Here is a 21,853-nt window from a genome sequence, read left to right as displayed (position 1 = left end):
TGGACAAGGATTGCAGCACAAAACAACCGGTGCCGAACTCACAAATTCAAAGGAAGAAACAAATTTCGTCTTCCAATTTGACTCAAATTCAAGACTTTTGGTGGATTAAAAACGATTCCTTGGTGCCCTCTGAATGATTCAAGACCCTCATAACACTTCCAAACGTTCAGAATCGCGGAATTATTAGCACGGTTTGCATACCCTTGCCTCAAATCCGATTTCATATAGTTAGGGGTGTGCAAAAAAACCGGTTATCCATAACCAAATTGATATCCAAATTATTCCACTTTTTAAAACCCAATCCAAATGCTAAAATATAAAATCGGGTAACCATTTTGTTATCCAAATATAAATCGGTACCTATAATAATAATTTGGTTTAGTTATTGGATACCCATATTTCATTATATATTAAATTTATATGTTTTTTTTTATAGTTCACCATATACATATATTAAAGTTAAATTTCTCTAATAACATATTAATAAGTTATAATATAATTTTAATTTTACTGTATAAAATTTCTATACTTGTTTACACATGTTCTGTGATTAACTTTTCTAAATCAAAATGAACAACTTTGTGTTTAAAAAAAAAAATGAACAACTTTAATTTCAAAAAAACTAAATTTTGTAACATAAAAAAAATCATGGCGCTACTGTTAAGTGTAAGTGCGTAACGTGATTTACCAACAATGACTTATTGAAATTGATAACAATCACTTATTGAAATTGATAGGAAATTAGAAAATACATAAGAATTATATAGAAACTATATAGAAACAGAGTCTAAAAGGAGGTTTGAAAATTATTTTTCATTTCAGCTATGACTATAGAGAGTCTAAAAGGATGGTTTGAGAATTATTTTTCATTTCAGCTATGATTGCCTTAGCCATTTAATCATGAAATTTTTTCATGTTTCATGTTTCATAGCTTCTGATTACATTTCAGACACTACTTCTTTATAATTAAATGTTTACTCACTTTTTATAAATAAATACATTTTTTCATTTGTATTAATACATTCTTTAAAAAAAATTTATATTAAAATTTACGTGCACATGTTATTTTTTATTAATTTAAACATACTTATTTAATTATTCTATAGAGAGATGTTTTTTTTGATGTTGAAAATAAAATTTCATTTTACATTTTTTTTAAATAATAAAATAATTAAACTGGTTTTAAAAATTGAATATTTTATTTAACTTTTTTTAAAACTGGTTTTTTTTTTAAAAATAAAAAATTGGTTTTGAGAGAAACCGGTTTTAAACCGGTTTTTTTTTAAACTGGTTTTTACGAGAAACCGGTTTAGAACCGAACCGATCCACATGTAAACCGGTTTTTAAAAAATAAACCAGTTTTAAAGAAATGGTTTTAAGATCCAAACCAAACCATATATATGGTTTAATTTGGTTTGGTTATTGATCCATGCACACCCCTACATATAATCATGCGTATTTAAGTGGATTGGACCGTATATTTGTGTTTGTGATGAAGCTTTGAAGCTTTCGGCATTGGTTAATTCGATTTTGGACGCAGGTATAGTCATACACCATTATTAGGGTTCTAAGCTCTCAAATTGGGGGATTTTGATTAGGGGCCGAATTAGCCTAAATTGATGATTCCATCATGCTAAGGAGATGAGGATTACGTGATCTGGGCTTTTATTTGGGGTTTATTGGTGTTAATTCGCGGGATCCGGAGAAGGAGGCATACAGCCACGCAAAAAAAGTGTGGCCAAAGGTCTGTGTATCTGAGAAAGAAACGAAGAAGAAAAAACAGTTTGCGCTGTGTTTTTTTTGAATTTTAATTCTTGTTTTTTTACATATATTTTTTAATTCGCGTATTATTATAACAACGTGATTAAATGGCATAGCTGGCAGAAGTCATTCCTTGGTGAAGGAGAGAACCTGGGTTCGATACCCAGGTGAGACATTTCATTTTTTTACAAACTTGGCTCTCAGATCTAGTGTACGTGATGCTATGCATTCCACCATATGCCTTCAATTACAACCGCTGGATGAATAGATTATCAGATCCGATGCACATCAACATGCAGGTCCATCATAGATTTCCCAGGCGCGCTGCATAGGATTGAAGCCAGGTTTTACATTATTTTATATATATTATATTATTATTTACCCTTTATTATTTCATGTTAATTAATATTGTTTTATTTATTTAATTTACTTAATTAGTGTTAGGATATAAAATTAGGATCAATGACTAGGGTTAGGATTTTTTCCAATTTATTCGATTATTTCGATTATTCGACTTAATCAATTTAATTAATTTTAATGATTAAAAATTATAAAAAAACCAGAAAGGTTACCAAGGTGTTAGGGTTTGCCCAATCCCACTGCCCATTTGGCAAAAGACATTAATCCTCAATCAATTTTCTCCTCAAACCGACTATACCTATTAGTCGTATTAGGCGAGAAATAATTTTTGATCAATTTAATTCATTTGTTAATATAAATTTAATTAATTCTGATGTAATTCTCTCCTCGACTCGACTAAATCTATTAGTCGCAATGACGAGAGATAAAATAATAAAACCCATAATTTGATTATATAATCTAAAATACATTTTATTTGCTGCCCGCGACGATCGAATCTATCAGTCAGAGTAACCAGCAATACCCCGTATAATCCGTTAACTATAATGATCAAACCTATTGGTCATCGCATCTAACGGTGACATATCAAATCAAGGTTGTACGCCCGAAACTTAAAACATTCAAGACATTCTTCCAAAACTACGGATTTTCATCCTTTTCAATCAGGCAACTCCAAATGCCTTTCAAATCACAAATTCAAAACTACGACAGGCCATTCAAAAAGCCTTAAATCCATATCATATCAAATTCCACGGCGCACAACCCTGTGCCCGAACTACGTTGACTCTGATTCTCCATAAGGAGATACGTAGGCACTTGGTAACAAGGCGAGTCTCCCCCCTCACAATTTCAGTTCACTTTCAAATCTCAATTTTCGCCCTATTCATTTCCTTAGCTATTAAACCTCTAAATTTTAGCCATAAAACCTTTACCTTAGAACAAATCTTAGGAAAGGGTTGGGGGTGCCTAACACCTTCCCTCAACCTGATTATAATAACTTACCCCGATCTCTAAACTGCGTAGGGTTTCCTATTCGCCCTTCAGAATAGGTGGCGACTCTAAGTCTTAATTTTTAGGGCAGGTTGCTACAACCAGAAATATCATTAGATGTAAAGTCTACCAAATTATTTTAGACTTAGTTACACACTATTATATAACCCTAAACTTCATGTTCATAATCTATACCGAGTTGATCCAAAGATTCTTCGCAAGTACACCACCACCACTAAAATTAACATGTGAAGGATCATTAATACACTCTGAAGAACAATTGTAGTGGATCGCGTACAATTTAATGAAAACTCTTGTGGTGTAAATCATATAAATAATCTACGTGATATAAACTTATATAAAGATAGAAAAATTTATTAATCATGTAATTGTGTTGGCACATGAAGATAAAATCAAAGACACCACAACAAAACTAATTAGACATGAACATAAAGACCAAATGAAAGGACACACTTAAAAACCCTAAATAATGCTTTAAAAAATTAAAAAATATGCAATTATTAACTTAACTATGAAGAATGTAATTAAACACGAAAAATTGCGCACATATTAACCATCTACAAGATCCAATTCAAGTTTAACTCCCTTGAAAGGAAGCGCCAAAGGAGAACTTTGATTTTGATCATCATTATTGACTAAGGAAGCAACAAATGGATGATCAACATATGGAACAATAGGAACACAAGTAGTTTGTCTATTATCGAGCTTGCAAATCTGGAGGCTAGGTTTCTTCCTAATCCTATACATGTATCTCTTTCTTTTCTCCTCTACACTTTCAAACTTGTAGTGATTTGACGTCACATGAGAAGCAAATTTTTGTGAAGTAGCTAACACTTGGTAGCACTTGGGACACGTGTACGGTCCGTATTTTTTATGTGGTAGGCTGTGGATTCTACCATCATCAACATTCTTCTTCTTCTTCTTCTTGAAATGAACCTCGACAGAAGCATAACCATTGGCGTCAACAATTGTCTGATCAGATGGTGGTTCATGTAATTGTGATAATCTTGCAACATGGTGATTAGGATCATAAGCATCATTAAAACCATTCATCATCATGTTGTTGTTGTCAATGTTGATGACATCCTCGTTATTATGAACTGAAGATGATGAAGACACATTTGAATGAGAAAATTGAGCTTCAAGAAATTTCATTGCTTTTCGGATCCCAGGAGCATGACTACCATAATCATTAGTAGCTAATGATGATGAGGAATCTATCAATGAAAGATGATAAGAGTGTGTATTTGTGTTTTGGCCATACATCCATTTACTATGCCCAATGTTTATGTTGGATTCTAGAGGAAGATGAGATGGAAATGATGGTGTGTTTTTGGAACCCATGGATGGAACTAATGACATAAAAGTCAAATTAAACACAATGAAAGCATAATAACCAAAAGGAAGGGAGGAGCTACTTTAATGGCACAGTGGCTTCATATATGTCATCCCTCAATTTATAGCGTGTATTATTGTTAAATTTAATAACATATTTAGTAAATGTCACTTACTTTAATGATTTTATTAAACATTATATTTCAATGTAATAATACGTTGTATGCATCATTAGCATACTACTTTATTCGTCATAATGACGTTTTGGTCCTATCCCACTTTTTAAACTTTGAAGATAATAAATTATATTTTAAAATAGAAAATTATGTGACTTTTATGAAATTATTATTTATTAATCATATATTGTCTATTTATAGCTTCTATTATTATTAAATTTAATAATAATAATTATAATAACATATTTAATAAATGTCACTTATTTTAATGATTTAATTAAATATTATATTTCGATGTAATAATACATTGTATGCAACATCATAAGCATACTACTTTATTTGTCATAATCTTACTCTTTTAACTTAGAGATTTTATTCCTTTCAAAAAAAAAAAAAACTTAGAGATTTTATTAAAAAATAGAAAATTATATGACTTTTATGAAATTATTCTTTATTAATAATATAACATCTATTTAATTAAATATAATATTTAATTAAATCATTAAAGTAAATGACATTCACTAAATATGTTATTTTTATTAAATTTAATGACAAACGTAATAATACGTTGTATGTAACATCGTTAGGAGACTACTTTATTCGTCATAATGACGCTTTGGTCCTATCTCACTTTTGTAATTAATAGATTTTATTTAAAAATAGAAAATTATGTGACTTTTACGAAATTATTCTTTATTAATAATATAGCGTCTATTTATAGCTTCTATTATTATTAAATTTAATAATAATAATAATAATAATAATAATAACTCATTTAGTAAATGTCTTTAATTAAATATTATACTTCAACGTAATAATACATTGTATGCAACATCATTAGCATACTACTTTATTCGTCATCATGACGTTTTGATCCTATCTCACTTTTTTTAACTTTAAAGATAATAGATTTTATTAAAAAATAGAAAATTATGTGACTTTTATGAAAATATTCTTTATTAATAATATAGCGTCTATTATCATTAAATATAATAAAAATAACATATTTAGTAAATGTCATTTACTTTAACGATTTAAGTAAATATTATATTTCAACGTAATAATATGTTGTATGCAACATCATTAAGAGACTACTTTATTCGTCATAATGACGCTTTGGTCCTATCTCACTTTTGTAATTAATAGATTTTATTTAAAAATAAAAAATTATGTGACTTTTAAGAAATTATTTTTTGATTAATAATATAACGTCTATTTATAGCATCTATTATAATTAAGTTTAATAATAATAACATATTTAGTAAATGTCTATTTAATTAAATATTATTTTTAAATGTAATAATACGTTGTATGAAACATCATCAGCATACTACTTTATTCGTCATAATAACGTTTTGGTCCTATCATACAATATTACTATTTTTAGGCCTAAAAGGTTCAATATTCGCGGGCCTTCCCTACACTGCTCTCACTTTTTTGCAAGGTGGGACAAGGTTTTATACCCGCACTCTCAAATATGTCCGCCCCACCCTCCCTATTTTTTCACGGGCTTTTGCGTAGCGGGTCTAAACGAGGCGGACATGCCCGTTTGGCACCCCTACCTATTCGTGCTTATTCTGAGTTTGAATCTTATATAAAGTAGTGCTCAAGATAGACAAATTATTAAAATGGATATTGTGGCCTGTGTCTTGACCAATGTAAGCAGAGATTGCTGGGAAAATTATTTTGATTGATGGATACTATGACTCGTGTCTTGACTCATGTAAGTCGTGCTTGCTGGGGAAAGTACTCTGATTATTATAGGAAGCCTGTGACTTGTGTTTTCACTTATGAGATAGGTGTTTTCCCGGGAAAGACATTCCTTATTGAGCGGACTTCTGTGACTCGTGACCATTTTTCCTAGATGTAAGATTGGTTGGGGAAAGTTATCTGACGTGACTAGGGATGACAGGAAGACCCAAACCCGCGGGGCCCACCCGCACCCGAACCCGAGTCAACGGGTCAAAACTCGAGTTGACTGGATTCGGGTGCGAGTTTGGATAGTGTGAAACCCGCACCTGAAACCCGAAATCACACCCTCTTAGACCTGAAATTACATAAGTGCCTCTAAATATATATAAGTGTAACAAACTTGATGGAAAGTTGTAGATTTTAATTTAAATTTCAATATTGATGAAAAATGGTAATGTTGATGTTAGAAAGTTGTAGTAAAATTGATGGAAAATTGTAATTTTGTTGTTGGAAAGTTGTAGGAAAATTGATGGAAAATTTCAATGTTGATGTTGTATTTTATGTGTTTTGTTGCGGGTTCGGGTGAAAAAACCCGAACTCAAGGAGTTTGGGCGTGGATGTTATTTTGCCACCCGAATAGCTTTTGGTTTTGGATTCAGGTGGTGATTTCAGGTGCAGGTTTGGATAGTGTGAAACCCGCACTCGACCCTACCCATTGCCATCCCTAGACGTGACAGACAGCCGTGACCCGTGTCCATAGTCCTAAACATGGGATCAGTTGGGGAAAGTTACTCTGTGATTGTATTCTTGAATACTGATTTATTGAGTTATCTGGACTCAATTTATATGTTTCCATATGAAGCGAAAACCCCCTAGATACTTAAGTATTTGTTCTATTATGTAACTGTATACAAATAAGACAAAGTTGAATGACTTAAGTTAGGAAAGAGATAATAGTCCTTTTAGAGACGAGTGGACCCACAAGGTAGGAGAATTCACTGAGATTATTATCTCACCCCATTATAATTGTTGTTTTTCAGGTGGTTTTGAGCAGGTTAAAGGCAAGGACAAGATTGCTTGAGGATGTTTGAAGAATTTTTGGATGTTTCATAATTTTACGTTGTACAAATGGTGGATATTGTACATATCTTAGTTTTGTTTAGGCACTCTTATATATCATGTGCCAGATACTGTACATTATTTCTTTTGGACATGTATATATAACAATGACGACAGGAACTTATGCTAAGACAATACCATTTACACTATATATATATATATATATATATATATATATATATATATATATATATATATATATATATATATATTAAGGTGGTAGATCAGTTCATGTTTGGGTTAAGAGGTGAAATCTCTCACAATGTCTTTCAAAAAGAGTTTACTACCTATGCTGAATTATTGAGACAATGTTATATTATTGAGAATGGTTTGAAGAAGGTCTGAGAGGAAAGAGATCAGTATATGTTTGGTCAGAAGGACCAAGGAAGACCAAATCATCTGTTTAAGCCTCCTCAACCTTTTAAGGGAAAATAAGGATAGAATGTAAGGTCAGATTAACCTCTTAAACGTCAGTTGTGTATGAAATTTCATTTTGGAAGGTGTTCTACTAGAGGTATTGTGTTTATGTGTTATATTCTCATTTACGTATACCAACATTAATTAAACTATCAAACAACCCGTTAATTTTTTTAACTTTAAGTTAATTTTATAATATATTTCTCTAAGTAAAATGGATCAATCCTTTCAAAATTTATATATATGATTATATTCACTTCCCAATACGTGATTTGCTCTGTGAAAATTTATCATAGTTGGATCCTTATCAACCTCCAAATATTTTGAATTAAAATATAAATTATTAAAAGCATAGATTGATTGATAAATTTTACCATATTTTATTAGTTTTTTAATTAAATTTTATTAATTTAATATAAAATGAACATTATTTTAACTAAAATTAATTTTGCATAATATATTATCAATTTAAAAAGTATTAAATAAAATTACATTAATTTAATAAAACTTTTTATATTATAAAATCTATAAGTACTGAAATTTAGATAAGGAATAATCATTTTATAAAAATAATATCGGTATATAAATAATATTTTTTCTCTTTAACTCAACATGTTTTGAACTAATTCTAGTTTTAATGGATAACTTTATCTTCAATTTCATGTCTTGGAGCTTTCTTTACATGTCTTTAAACGCTTTAACATCATCACATTGAAAGGAAAAAGAATCAAATAATTTATGAATATTATCCCAAAACATAGTGAAAGAAAATTAAAGAGAGTTATAAAAGTACGCATTAAAATCGCATGTATATATTCAAAGAAAATTAGATTTCGTAAAGATTTTGTTGCAATAATTTACTTAAGTTTACCTCAATATTAAGTTTACGCATTAAAATCTAACATTGAGGTATTTCTTTACTAGCTTTTATTTCCAATCACTACTAAAAAAATGACATTTGATACACAGTTTTTACATCAGGTATAAAAATATATGATGTGAAAAATATTTATCAAGTGATTTTACATCAGCTTAAATAACAAATTGATGTGAAAAAAATTGAATTTGGTGATTTTACATCAGGTATTTAATTCAAATGATGGAAAAAAAACGCGGTGGCAAACTTGTAAATAAAATGAAATTGGATTATAAGGGCTTTTACATCGGGCCATAGCAGCACCGATGGGAAAGCCGTGGCCTTTTTCACCTTTACATCGGACCATAGCAGGACCGATGGGAAAAGTAATAACCGTTGGGCTTTTACATGGCCCATTTTCTGCCCGATGGAAAAAGTAATGGGCTCTCCTGGATTTCCCATCGGCCCGTTTTCTAAACCGATGGGAAAAGTACCTTTTTCCATTAAACCCTAGCTCCTTTCAAAACAGAAAACATAATTTCATTTTCATCTTTCACGCGATATTCCCCTCCCACGGCAAGATTTCGGCAACCCTAGTGTCGCCCTCCCACCGCTGCATCTCGTTCCAGCCCGCCCTCCCACTGCTGCATCTCCGCTGCTTCCCGCGAAGCCGTCTCGTCCAGCCGCCAACGTTTCAGCCGCGACACTGTTTTAGCCGCGACATCTACGCTCCTTCCCGAGACGCCGTCTCTCCCAGCCGACACCGTTTTCATTGCCACTGCCTTGAGTGCTAGAGGTCTTCGAGTTGCCATTGTCAAAAGGAATGTGTTGAAAGCGGTAATTTTAGATGCATTGTCACATCAAATCCTAGATAGAAAAGAGTTAATAAATCTTTTTTAAGTACAATCTTGGTTCTGATTTGTTTTTGTTGCTTTGATCATTAGAAAGAACAAGAGTGGAACATATCAAGAAAGGAGCTTTTGGAACTTGTAGAAGTTGGAGTTTTGGAAGAAGATGACATTGAAAGAGTCACAACAACAAAATTTAATCATGTAATTTCTAAACTGATAATTTTTATTTACTTCATCGCTTCATTTTCAAATCATTTTCAACTAACTTTATAAAGATCATTTCATGAACTTTGCAGAATAGATGTGGATTTGAAAGGAAAGGAGATATATGGGTCAACAACATTCTTAATCTCGGTGTTTCATCAGTCTCCTTTCCATAAACTAATTTGATATACCAGTAAAGTATTTGCATAATTGTTGTCTGTTTAATCTATAAATGAGTAATTTTATCTACGCTTCAAAACATGTGTTTTATGTTTCCTATATGCGTTGCAGTTCCTAATAAATCGAGTATTTTATTTAGGATCGTGAAGAAGATGCAGATCATGCCTATTGTAATTTTTTTCGCTACCATTACAGACCTGCCAGGCTTATAGAGATTGTACAGAAACGTTTTATCTCCCTTGGCAGAGTCGTTATCGAGGGTTTAAGTGTCTCCTGCATAAATGTTTACGATGATGCTGCAGTGAGTTTATTTGATGATACAGGATAATGTTAATATCTACTTCATTTGATGATAAAGAAACATGAATACTTGTATTATTTTATTTTTCAGGTTCTGAAACTTTCCGGGGACAATATCTTGTCATCTCGTCTTATAATTGATGCCATGGGGAACTTTTCGCCTATTGTAAAACAGGTCAGGAGTATAAACATAAACACTCTTTCATTCTCTCGACGCTCATTCAATGTCAAATTATTCAATGTTTTTTGTACAGATAAGACGAGGGAGAAAGCCTGATGGTGTTTGTCTGGTTGTTGGAACCTGCGCACGCGGCTTTGAAAATAACTCGCTTAGTGATGTGATATTCAACAGTTCTGCTGTAAAGAAAGTAAGAGATTCAAAAGCACAATATTTTTGGGAGGTAATGCTTTTACTATATCTATCAACTAAAATATAATATCTTCGATTTTTTATTTTAAAGATTTTTTGTTGAAATCTTCACAGGCATTTCCAGCAGGTTCAGGTCCACTTGATCGTACTACTTATATGTTCACTTATGTAGAACCTCAACCCGGATCCCCGAAATTGGAAGAATTGTTGGAAGAATACTGGGATCTTATGCCAGAATATCAGGCTAGTTTTCTTTTCTTATCTTTTGTTACAGAAATAGCTTATACATAAGTAATTGTATGATAAATTAAGTCGTGTATCCAAACACGACACTTATCCTCAACTGTGTTCAATTGTTCTTCACAACCAACCTAGAATCTTAACAATGGCTGTCATCAATTTATAATACTGTTGTTGAATATATGCTGCCAGTTGTGTTTACTTCTGCAATTATTATGCTGATAATCCATGTAGTTTCAGTTGTTTTCTTACCAAAGATTATCTGTAAAGTTAGTACCAATCCGATGATGTTCCTGGAGATTTTATCAACGAACTTATTTATGACAATTTTAGTTGTATGCAGGTAGTTCATCTCACTCATCACTCGAGGTTATTTCCTTTAATTTCTTATGTCATATTTCTCAGTGTTTTTAAATAGCGGCACAGTAGTACAATTGTTGTCAAATAGTGGCGCTATAGCACTGTTACATAGTTGAATTTGAACAAACCAACCTCTATTTTCTACAATCTACAATTGACAACACTTATTTCGCATTTGCAGAGGCTTGGGGATCCGGTGCTATGACCATTTCTGCAGGATGTCGTACAATTTGGGCCACTTTCAAAGACACTAGGGTTGGTTATGTTAACAAGGCCTCAAATACTCCCATCCATATTGAAACAGGTGATTCATAAGTTTAACAGCTATGCACATATAGCAAACATATTCCACATAAACATGGAAATGTATTCATTATCTTACAACATAAGACTATTGGAAATTGATATTGTTCCAGGTTGGTATTCTTGTACTGCTTGATTGGTTCAGACATTTTCTGATGCTTGGTTACTACACCTTTCTCGCAACCTTTGCTGATCCTATTGTGAGGTAATAGCCTTTTCATTTCAATGTCCTTTTTGAACCATTTACTATCTTGTATTATTATTATACAAGAATGCATGTAAATTCAATAATATGATTGTTAGAACAAGATTTGTTCTTATCAATTATCTTAGTTTTGATGATAACAATAATATGAATTTTGCTTAAGATAATATGGTACTCTAATCCAATGCAATTTCCCTTTCAGGAAATATATATAAAGAGTACGCATAATTCAGCGCTCAGAAGATGTGTCTCAAATGGTTCAGCATGCAACATCAGAACATGGTCTGGCAAGACATCAGAAGATGGTCGAAGCAGAATCAGAACATGGGTCTATGGAAGCATCAGAAGAACATGAGATCAGAAGCACTGAAGATCAGAAGATGGTATCACGCTCAGAAGCACTTCAAGGTCAGAAGATCAGAAGATGCTGTGCACCAAGCTGTTTGACTCTGATGATATTCAAACGTCGTATTCATAAACATCAGATCAGAAGGAAGTACACGTGGCAGACTACGCTGACTGACAAAAGGAACGTTAAAGCTACTAAAGGCTACGTCAGTAGACACAGCGTGAACAAGGCTCGAGGTAGTTGACAAAAGCGTATAACATTAAATGCAAAGCTGTACGGAACACGCAAAGCATTAAATGCATTCAACGGTCATTTTCTCAACGCCTATAAATATGAAGTTCTGATGAGAAGCAAGGTTAACGATTTCGCACCAATACAATTCAAATTAACTTGCTGAAACGCTGTTCAAATCTAAACTCAGAATCTTCATCTTCATCAAAGCTCACTACATTGCTGTTGTAATATCTTAGTGAGATTAAGCTTAAATTGTAAGAGAAATATCACAGTTGTGATTATCGCTTTTTAGAAGCATTTGTAAACTCTTGAATTGATTACATTAAGTTGTAAGGAACTAGAGTGATCAGTTGATCAGTATACTCTAGGAAGTCTTAGCAGTTAGCTGAGCAGGAAGTCTTGGCAGTTGGCTGAGCAGGAAGTCTTGGCAGTTGGCTGAGCAGAAAGTCTTAGGAGTGAACTAAGCCTAGAGTGATCGTGTTGATCAGTAGACTCTAGAAAAGTCTTAGGAGTGAACTAAGCAGTTGTTCCTGGAGTGATCAGGTTGTGATCAGAAGACTCTGGAAGACTTAGTTGCGGCTAAGTGGAAAACCATTGTAATCCGTGCGATTAGTGGATTAAATCCTCAGTTGAGGTAAATCATCTCTGCGGGGGTGGACTGGAGTAGCTTCGTTAACAGCGAACCAGGATAAAAATAATTGTGCATTTTATTTTTATCGCTCAAGATTTTAAGTCACACTTATTCAATCCCCCCCTTTCTAAGTGTTTTTCTATCCTTCAATTGGTATCAGAGCGCCGGTTCTAAGGTGCAAGCACTTAACCGTGTTTAGAAAAGATTCAGGAAGAGAAAAACGCTTCATTTAAAAGATGGTTGATGAAAGTGAAAGGACTATACCTACACCTGCATCTACATCTGGCTCTGCTGAGCAATACAACGGTAACAATGGTTATACTAGACCGCCGGTATTTGATGGTGAAAACTTTGAATACTGGAAAGATAAACTGGAGAGTTACTTTCTGGGTCTAGATGGTGATCTATGGGATCTTCTGATGGATGGTTACAAACATCCAGTAAATGCCAGAGGCGTGAAGCTGTCAAGGCAAGAAATGAATGATGACCAAAAGAAGCTTTTCAGAAATCATCATAAATGTAGAACTGTTTTGCTGAATGCTATCTCTCATGCTGAGTATGAGAAGATATCTAACAGGGAAACGGCCTATGACATATATGAGTCCTTGAAAATGACTCATGAAGGAAATGCTCAAGTTAAGGAGACAAAAGCTCTTGCATTAATCCAGAAGTATGAAGCCTTCAAGATGGAGGATGATGAAGACATTGAAAAGATGTTTTCGAGATTTCAAACTCTGACTGCTGGATTGAGAGTTCTTGACAAAGGATACACCAAGGCTGATCATGTAAAGAAGATCATCAGAAGCTTACCCAGAAGATGGGGTCCGATGGTGACTGCATTCAAGATTGCGAAGAATCTGAATGAAGTTTCTCTGGAAGAGCTTATCAGTGCCTTGAGAAGCCATGAGATTGAGCTGGACGCAAATGAGCCTCAAAAGAAAGGTAAGTCTATTGCATTAAAATCAAATATCAAGAAATGCACTAACGCTTTTCAGGCTAGAGAAGAAGATCCTGAAGAATCAGAATCTGAAGAAGAAGATGAACTGTCCATGATTTCCAGAAGGCTAAATCAACTCTGGAAGACCAAGCAAAGGAAGTTCAGAGGCTTCAGAAGTTCAAGGAAATTTGAACGTGGAGAATCTTCTGATGAAAGAAGATTTGACAAGAAGAAGGTCATGTGCTATGAATGCAATGAGCCTGGACACTACAAGAATGAATGTCCAAATCTTCAGAAGGAAAGTCCCAAGAAAAAGTTTCATAAGAAGAAAGGTCTTATGGCAACCTGGGATGAGTCAGAAGATGATTCAGAAGATGAGCAGGCCAACTGTGCGCTGATGGCGACAGAAGATGACGGATCAGAATCTACATCAGAATCAGATTCGGAAGAGGTATTTTCTGAACTTACTAGAGATGAGTTAGTTTCCGGTCTAACTGAACTTCTGGAACTCAAGTCTCAGATCAGTCTCAAATACAAAAAGCTGAAAAAGCAATTTGAATTTGAAACAAAGAAGCTTGAGTTGGAGAATTCTGAATTAAAGAAAAAACTTTTAAAATTATCCAATAATGTTGGATCTCCTTCTGATTCAGAAAAATCCACTCCCAGTCTGAACCATATTCTGAAAGAATATGATTTAAGTTTCAGGAAGTTCCTATCTAGAAGTATTGGCAGAAGTCAGCTAGCTTCTATGATATATGCTGTGTCTGGAAACAAAAGAGTTGGCATTGGTTATGAGGGTGAAACCCCATACAAACTTGAACCTGTTGATGAAATGAAAATTACATACAAGCCATTGTATGATCAGTTCAAGTATGGCCACTCACATGATATTAGGCACACTTCACATGCACAAAGTTTTCACATTACACACACTAAGAAGCATGTGACACAACCGAGGAAATATCATGAAACTCACATTAAGAATTATCATGCTGTTCCTCCTATTGCTTACAATGTTAAACCCAAGTTCAATCAGAACTTGAGAAAATCTAACAAGAAAGGACCCAAGAAGATGTGGGTACCAAAGAAAAAGACTATTTCTTTTGCAGATTCTCTTGATAACAAAGAAGACAACATTCAACATGACTTGACACCTGGATTCAAGTTGGTCTCAACACTTGAAAGGAAGAAAGATTGTCTTTCAAGATCTGGTTCTTAAATCTGTTGAAGAAACCTTGTTTGTAGGAATTCAGAAAAGAAAGTTTATCAGTCTTGGAACCATTTGTTTTTGTCTGTCTCTGAAGCATTGATGTTTCATTCTTGATACTACAGAATATACAAAACATTGAAACATTAATTGTGGACAAATCTGTAAACATCTGTTTTGATGATAAACTTGTTTCTGATGAAACAAAGAGCTTAAGAATTTCTGCAGATACAGTTGTGTCCTATCAGAAGCTGCAGAACAAAGAAGTAAACCTCCAGAAGCTGTGTATATCAGAAGTAATGGATCAGAAGATCATTCAGTCTTATACCTGCACACTTCAGAAGGAGTATTTCCAGAAGTGAAACTTGATCAACTCAGAAGCAGTGATCAGAATCTGAAGGCGTAAAGTCTGTTCTTAATACAGCTGTCATCTGTTATCTAATGATGAACACGTGTCTGTACGGTTTGTACAAAGCGTGCAGTTGAAAAGACGCCGACCTAGGTAACTGTATTAAATCACTTCTTTTACCACGTTCTCTCTCCTCACGTCATTCATCATTTAATAAAATTCATTTCCTTTGATTCTGGAACTGTTCATTTTTTTTGTCCCTATATATGCTTTTCAAATCATATCATACATCTTTTTCGCTCCTTTGTCTCTCTCTCTTCTTGCATTCTCTCGTTTGAAAAGTTTTTAGCCGTTTTTCTAAAAACCCTAATCGAAGACCTAGTTCGCTTCTCTTGCTCGCTTTCGTTCATTCTGCATCAATGGCTGCTTCTTCATCTCATTTTGCTGGTCCATCTACTCTTCTTCATATGCACGATGAAACACACCAGAAACTCACCCCTGTTGTTGCATGCTCCATCCCCAAAGATAATTTGGAAGTTTTGTGTGAACTCATGGTCGACTTTGATAACCTTGAAGAAAATCAATTTCATCTTAAGGAAGACATCATCTTTCAAGGATGGACCTCGTTGTTTGCTGAGTTCGTTGGACCTGTTTATCCGGATCTTGTCAAAGAGTTCTGGGTACATGCTGTGGTTGCACCAAAAGCTATTCTCTCCTTCGTCCATGGAAAGTCTGTCGTTGTTACTGAAAACATCCTAAGAGTGATGTTTGATCTGAAAAATCCTGAAGGGGCTTTTGAATTTGATCAAAGAGAAGATGTGGAAGATATTCTATCCACTCTCTATTCAAATGTCAAGAAAACTTCACATGTTAAGAATTTGAAGGATATCTACAGAATCTGGACAAAGATCCTTCTCGGGTGTTTCTACCATAGGAAATCAACTCATGCCCCGGACTTCATCAGTAATGATCAAAGGTATATTCTTTATTGCATTGCCACTCAGAAGAAGGTTGATGCGATTTACATTATCTTCAATCATATGTGGAAAGCAGTAAAGGATTCCAGAAATGCCTTCAGAAAGGAAAATGCTGGAACAACCATTCCTTTTGGTAGGATTATTACAAACCTTCTGATACATTCCAAGATTGTGGAAAGTCTGGAGTCTGAAGGTATCATCAAAGATCTTGCTGTCACCACTGGATCTTGTCTGAATGCTTTCTCTTTAAAGAAGATGAAAATCATTGACACTTTTCTCAAAGTTCCTGATCCTCTAGCTGGAACAAGAACCATAAGAGAACCAGTTCTGGCTGACTTTGAAACCTTCTTCAATAGTGAGGTACCTGAGGTCAAAACTGTTTATCTGAAATCTCTTGAAGAGAATAAGAGCTTTAAAGATCAAGACAAAGGTGCCCCTTTCAAAGTAAATCGCAAGAGGGAAGAAAGAACTAAAAGAAAGCATGATTATCCTTCTGTTGTCTCCAAGAAACAAGAGATTTCTAAAAAGGTGATTGCTAATATTGTTAAGGCCGTATCTGATGACTTTGAGAAAAAGAAAAAGAAGAAGAAGTCAAACAAAAATGATGAGATAGTTGAAGTTGTTGAAAAGAAGATAACCAAGAAGAGGAAGATGATTATTCAAAGCTCTGATGAAGACAATATCCCTCAAGAAGTTGAAAACCAACAAGAAGTTCAGGCTTATGTCAGAAGGAAAGAAATTTCTAGAGGCAAAGCAAAGATTATTCAAGAGCCAAAGAGTAAAAAGCTGAAGAAAATGGAGGATGTGACCAAAGCGCTTCTGAAGGGTTCAAAAGGTATATGCATTTCTGAACCTAATTCTGTTCCTGTTGTTTGTTCAGAAGCTACACCAATAAAAATTGTACCTACCCCTGAACCAGAAAAGGCCTCATCAGAATCACCCGTTGTTGTCCGTATTCTTACACCGCCATCTTCCCCTATACCCATTCCTTCTTCACATGCAAACAAATCCAATTCCTCTCCTCCCTTACCTTTTCCCTTCACAAAATCTCCACCATCTCCTCAATCCATTCCGTCTCCCTCACCCTCCACTAATCTTGTCTCTGACCAAGCTGTTGACAATCTTGTTCTGAACATACAACCCCTTCAAACTCTCTTTCCATCTCAACCTTCTCCCAATACCACTCTTGAACATACTCCCTCCACCTCTCAAAACAATCCTTGTGATTCTCCTTTTCCAACCTCTGCATCACATGAGCAACTGCTCCGTGATTGCAACTACACTCCCAAGCCTCGTCCTGAAGCTGAAGTGGTAGTGTTAGATTCTGATACTGAAGCAGAATCTTCTTATAAGTTGGATAGAGAACCTCTTCCATACTTCATCTCCAACCCTGTTTTTTCAAAAACCCAAATAAAATCCAGCCCTGAATATTCTATTGGTGTAGTTTTTGAAAACATAAAGAAGAATCTCAGAAGTACCTTAGATTCTCTCAGAATTGCTGAAAGTTCTGGATTAAATGATGTTGCTATGCGGAACTTCTGGAGAATTTTTCGCAGAAAATCAGATGCTCTGTTTTTAGAACTTCAAGAAGCCTGTGTAGCTGCTGCTCCAAGGCCTCGTGGAATTCTGAAGAATTATGAAGACTTCTGGTTTGCTCGCCTCAAAGGAAGATATCTTTTGGAAGAGAAGCCCTTTGTGGATGAATTGGAAGTATTGAGACTGGCTGCTGCAATGGAAGCAAACCCATGCAGGGACATGGTTATCTGGATTCCTGAGTATCCTGTTCTGCTTGGAGACTTCAAGACCTTATTTGACTTTCTGAGGGAAAACCCTTCTAAGAAAGACCCTAGCTTGGTCATTCCAGAAGTTGTTGACCCACCAGAAGTGGAAGGTCCCTCTGCTCCAAGGAATTTAGCTGCCATTCTTCAGGCTCTAGAGAATGGAGACTCTGAAATTCCTGCTGCAGAGTATGGAGATGCTTCTATGCAAGAAGCAGATGCTGAAGATCATGTTGCTAAATCAGACCCTGTTGAGGATATCCCAGCAAATGATACTTCTATGGAAGCTGCAGATCAACATGTCATTCCTGTGGTTGAAAGTGGTGAAACTTCACTTGATGAACCTTCTCGTCTTGCAAGGACTCTAGAAGCAATTCAGAGGAGACAGGATGAGCAAAGTTCACTCAATGAGAAGTATGATGCTTTCATTGAGAGGCAAGAAGAACACAACAATGATGTCAAACAGATGCTGGCCAAGATCTTGTCAAGACTAGGGCCATCTTAGATTGAGTCTATGTTGTTTCTTTCTTTTCTTCGCATCTGTTTTGTTTCTGTGCATCTGATTTTTTTCATCTTGTACTTCTGTACCCATTGGTTGAACCTTAATGAAATCATTTTCTTCCTCCATGTGTTCTGTTTTATACATCTGAATCTTTTTATATATATACTTTTTGATGTTATGACAAAAAGGGGGAGAAAGATAAATGATAAATGATTTGATTTAATCTATCAGTTGCTGGGTAAAGGCTCCCACACATTCACTAACAAGAACTGCAAGTTCTATACGGTTTAAGTGTTTTGCAGGTACAAAGAAGTGAAGTGAATCTTCAAAGCAAACACTAGAAGCAAAACCATTGAAACTGAAGCAAGCTGAGTGCTGTCAAGCTTCAGAGATCAGAAGCAAGAAAGAAGAATGAATCAGAAGCACTGATAATAGAATTTGAATATCATTGTCTATCCTGTTCTGACAAAATTCTATTTGCCCTGATACACATAATGTTATTGCTCTGATACATTACTTGCTCTGATACATGTTTTTAGCCTAAAATGCTCTGATACATTTGGCTCTGATACATATCATGTATTTGAATATACATTTTATGTTCTAACTCGTTCATGCTGACTTTTGTCGTTTAGTTTTTGTTCTGTAACATTTCAGGATGTAGAGATGCTCAAATGATGCTCTGGTACATTCAACAATGTTCTGATACAAATCTAGCATGAAGTGATGTTAGTAGACATTCAAAGTTCTGAAGCTATCCGAGGGAAGCAGAAATCAGAAGATGTGAATGTTCTAAAAGATCCAGAAATTCAAGTTCTGAAGCTGTCCTGAATGGAAGCAGAAGTCAGAAGCTGTGAATGTTCTGAAGATCAAAGAAATTCAAGTTCTGAAGCTGTCCAATGGAAGCAGAAGTCAGAAGCTATGGATTCTCTGAAGGCAGAAGCTCATATGATCGTCTCTACCGAAATAATCAGGGAAGTCTTTTATTAAAGTTCTTCGAGTATTTATTTCAGGGGGAGATTATTTATCTCAGGGGGAGATTGTTGATCTCAGGGGGAGACATATTCATATGCTTATGCTATAGCTGTGTAATTTGTCTTTTGCCGTCTACTCTTTCTGATCGCAAATTCATATCATTTATATATGTTTTTGTCATCATCAAAAAGGGGGAGATTTTTAGAACAAGATTTGTTCTTATCAATTATCTTAGTTTTGATGATAACAATAATATGAATTTTGCTTAAGATAATATGGTACTCTAATCCAATGCAATTTCCCTTTCAGGAAATATATATAAAGAGTACGCATAATTCAGCGCTCAGAAGATGTGTCTCAAATGGTTCAGCATGCAACATCAGAACATGGTCTGGCAAGACATCAGAAGATGGTCGAAGCAGAATCAGAACATGGGTCTATGGAAGCATCAGAAGAACATGAGATCAGAAGCACTGAAGATCAGAAGATGGTATCACGCTCAGAAGCACTTCAAGGTCAGAAGATCAGAAGATGCTGTGCACCAAGCTGTTTGACTCTGATGATATTCAAACGTCGTATTCATAAACATCAGATCAGAAGGAAGTACACGTGGCAGACTACGCTGACTGACAAAAGGAACGTTAAAGCTACTAAAGGCTACGTCAGTAGACACAGCGTGAACAAGGCTCGAGGTAGTTGACAAAAGCGTATAACATTAAATGCAAAGCTGTACGGAACACGCAAAGCATTAAATGCATTCAACGGTCATTTTCTCAACGCCTATAAATATGAAGTTCTGATGAGAAGCAAGGTTAACGATTTCGCACCAATACAATTCAAATTAACTTGCTGAAACGCTGTTCAAATCTAAACTCAGAATCTTCATCTTCATCAAAGCTCACTACATTGCTGTTGTAATATCTTAGTGAGATTAAGCTTAAATTGTAAGAGAAATATCACAGTTGTGATTATCGCTTTTTAGAAGCATTTGTAAACTCTTGAATTGATTACATTAAGTTGTAAGGAACTAGAGTGATCAGTTGATCAGTATACTCTAGGAAGTCTTAGCAGTTAGCTGAGCAGGAAGTCTTGGCAGTTGGCTGAGCAGGAAGTCTTGGCAGTTGGCTGAGCAGAAAGTCTTAGGAGTGAACTAAGCCTAGAGTGATCGTGTTGATCAGTAGACTCTAGAAAAGTCTTAGGAGTGAACTAAGCAGTTGTTCCTGGAGTGATCAGGTTGTGATCAGAAGACTCTGGAAGACTTAGTTGCGGCTAAGTGGAAAACCATTGTAATCCGTGCGATTAGTGGATTAAATCCTCAGTTGAGGTAAATCATCTCTGCGGGGGTGGACTGGAGTAGCTTCGTTAACAGCGAACCAGGATAAAAATAATTGTGCATTTTATTTTTATCGCTCAAGATTTTAAGTCACACTTATTCAATCCCCCCCTTTCTAAGTGTTTTTCTATCCTTCAATGATATATATTTTCTTCTAACATGTTTCGTTCATTACAAGGCCATTAATAAATACACTACCATCCAAAACGAGTTTCTGGTGGAAACGACATCTCAAGGCTTGGAAATATGGATCTGGTCTTGATTACAAGCTATAGGAAGTGGAAACGACAGCTCGAGGCTTGGAAATATGGATCTGGTCTTGATTACAAGCTATAGGAACTACCTTTAACAATGAAGGTTTAGCGCAACTGGTCAGTGCATAGTGTGTGAGTGTTGTAATCTTCAGAGTACAAAGTTTGATTCCTACTGGAAAAAAGTACTTTTACACATGTTTTATATTCATATCAAATATCGATAACAAAGACAAACTTTTATATTCCCATCTTCTTTGTCGTGTTATCTACTACATATACATATAGCTGAAAGAACAAATGAATTGCTGAATTAACCAAAACAACAATTCTGTTATTTACTACATATACTGTATTATTTCCATTCTCCAGAAAGCTTGAACTTCTACACTTAAGCCACAACAACTGCCAAAGGCACACTATATCCAAACTATCTACATATCACCCATGCCACAATTTTTAATACAAACTATAATAAAAGAAAAACAGGTAAAATTGTAAATCTCAATCTGATTATTTAGCACCAAAAAGGATATATAGATCTTTTACGAAAGCCTTCTGCTCGACGTCTTTCCTTTTCAACTATTATA

The 21,853-nt window shown here is 34.7% G+C and overlaps 1 pseudogene; it reads left to right on the top strand.

The window, feature by feature from the left end:
- Positions 1 to 9,154: 9,154 nt before the first annotated feature.
- Positions 9,155 to 21,538, top strand: LOC131647999 (uncharacterized; annotated as a pseudogene).
- Positions 21,539 to 21,853: the final 315 nt, after the last annotated feature.

The sequence above is a fragment of the Vicia villosa genome, linkage group LG2 (genome assembly GCF_029867415.1).
Source record: "Vicia villosa cultivar HV-30 ecotype Madison, WI linkage group LG2, Vvil1.0, whole genome shotgun sequence".
Classification (NCBI taxonomy): Eukaryota; Viridiplantae; Streptophyta; class Magnoliopsida; order Fabales; family Fabaceae; genus Vicia; species Vicia villosa.
This window is presented reverse-complemented; position numbering and strand designations above follow the sequence as displayed.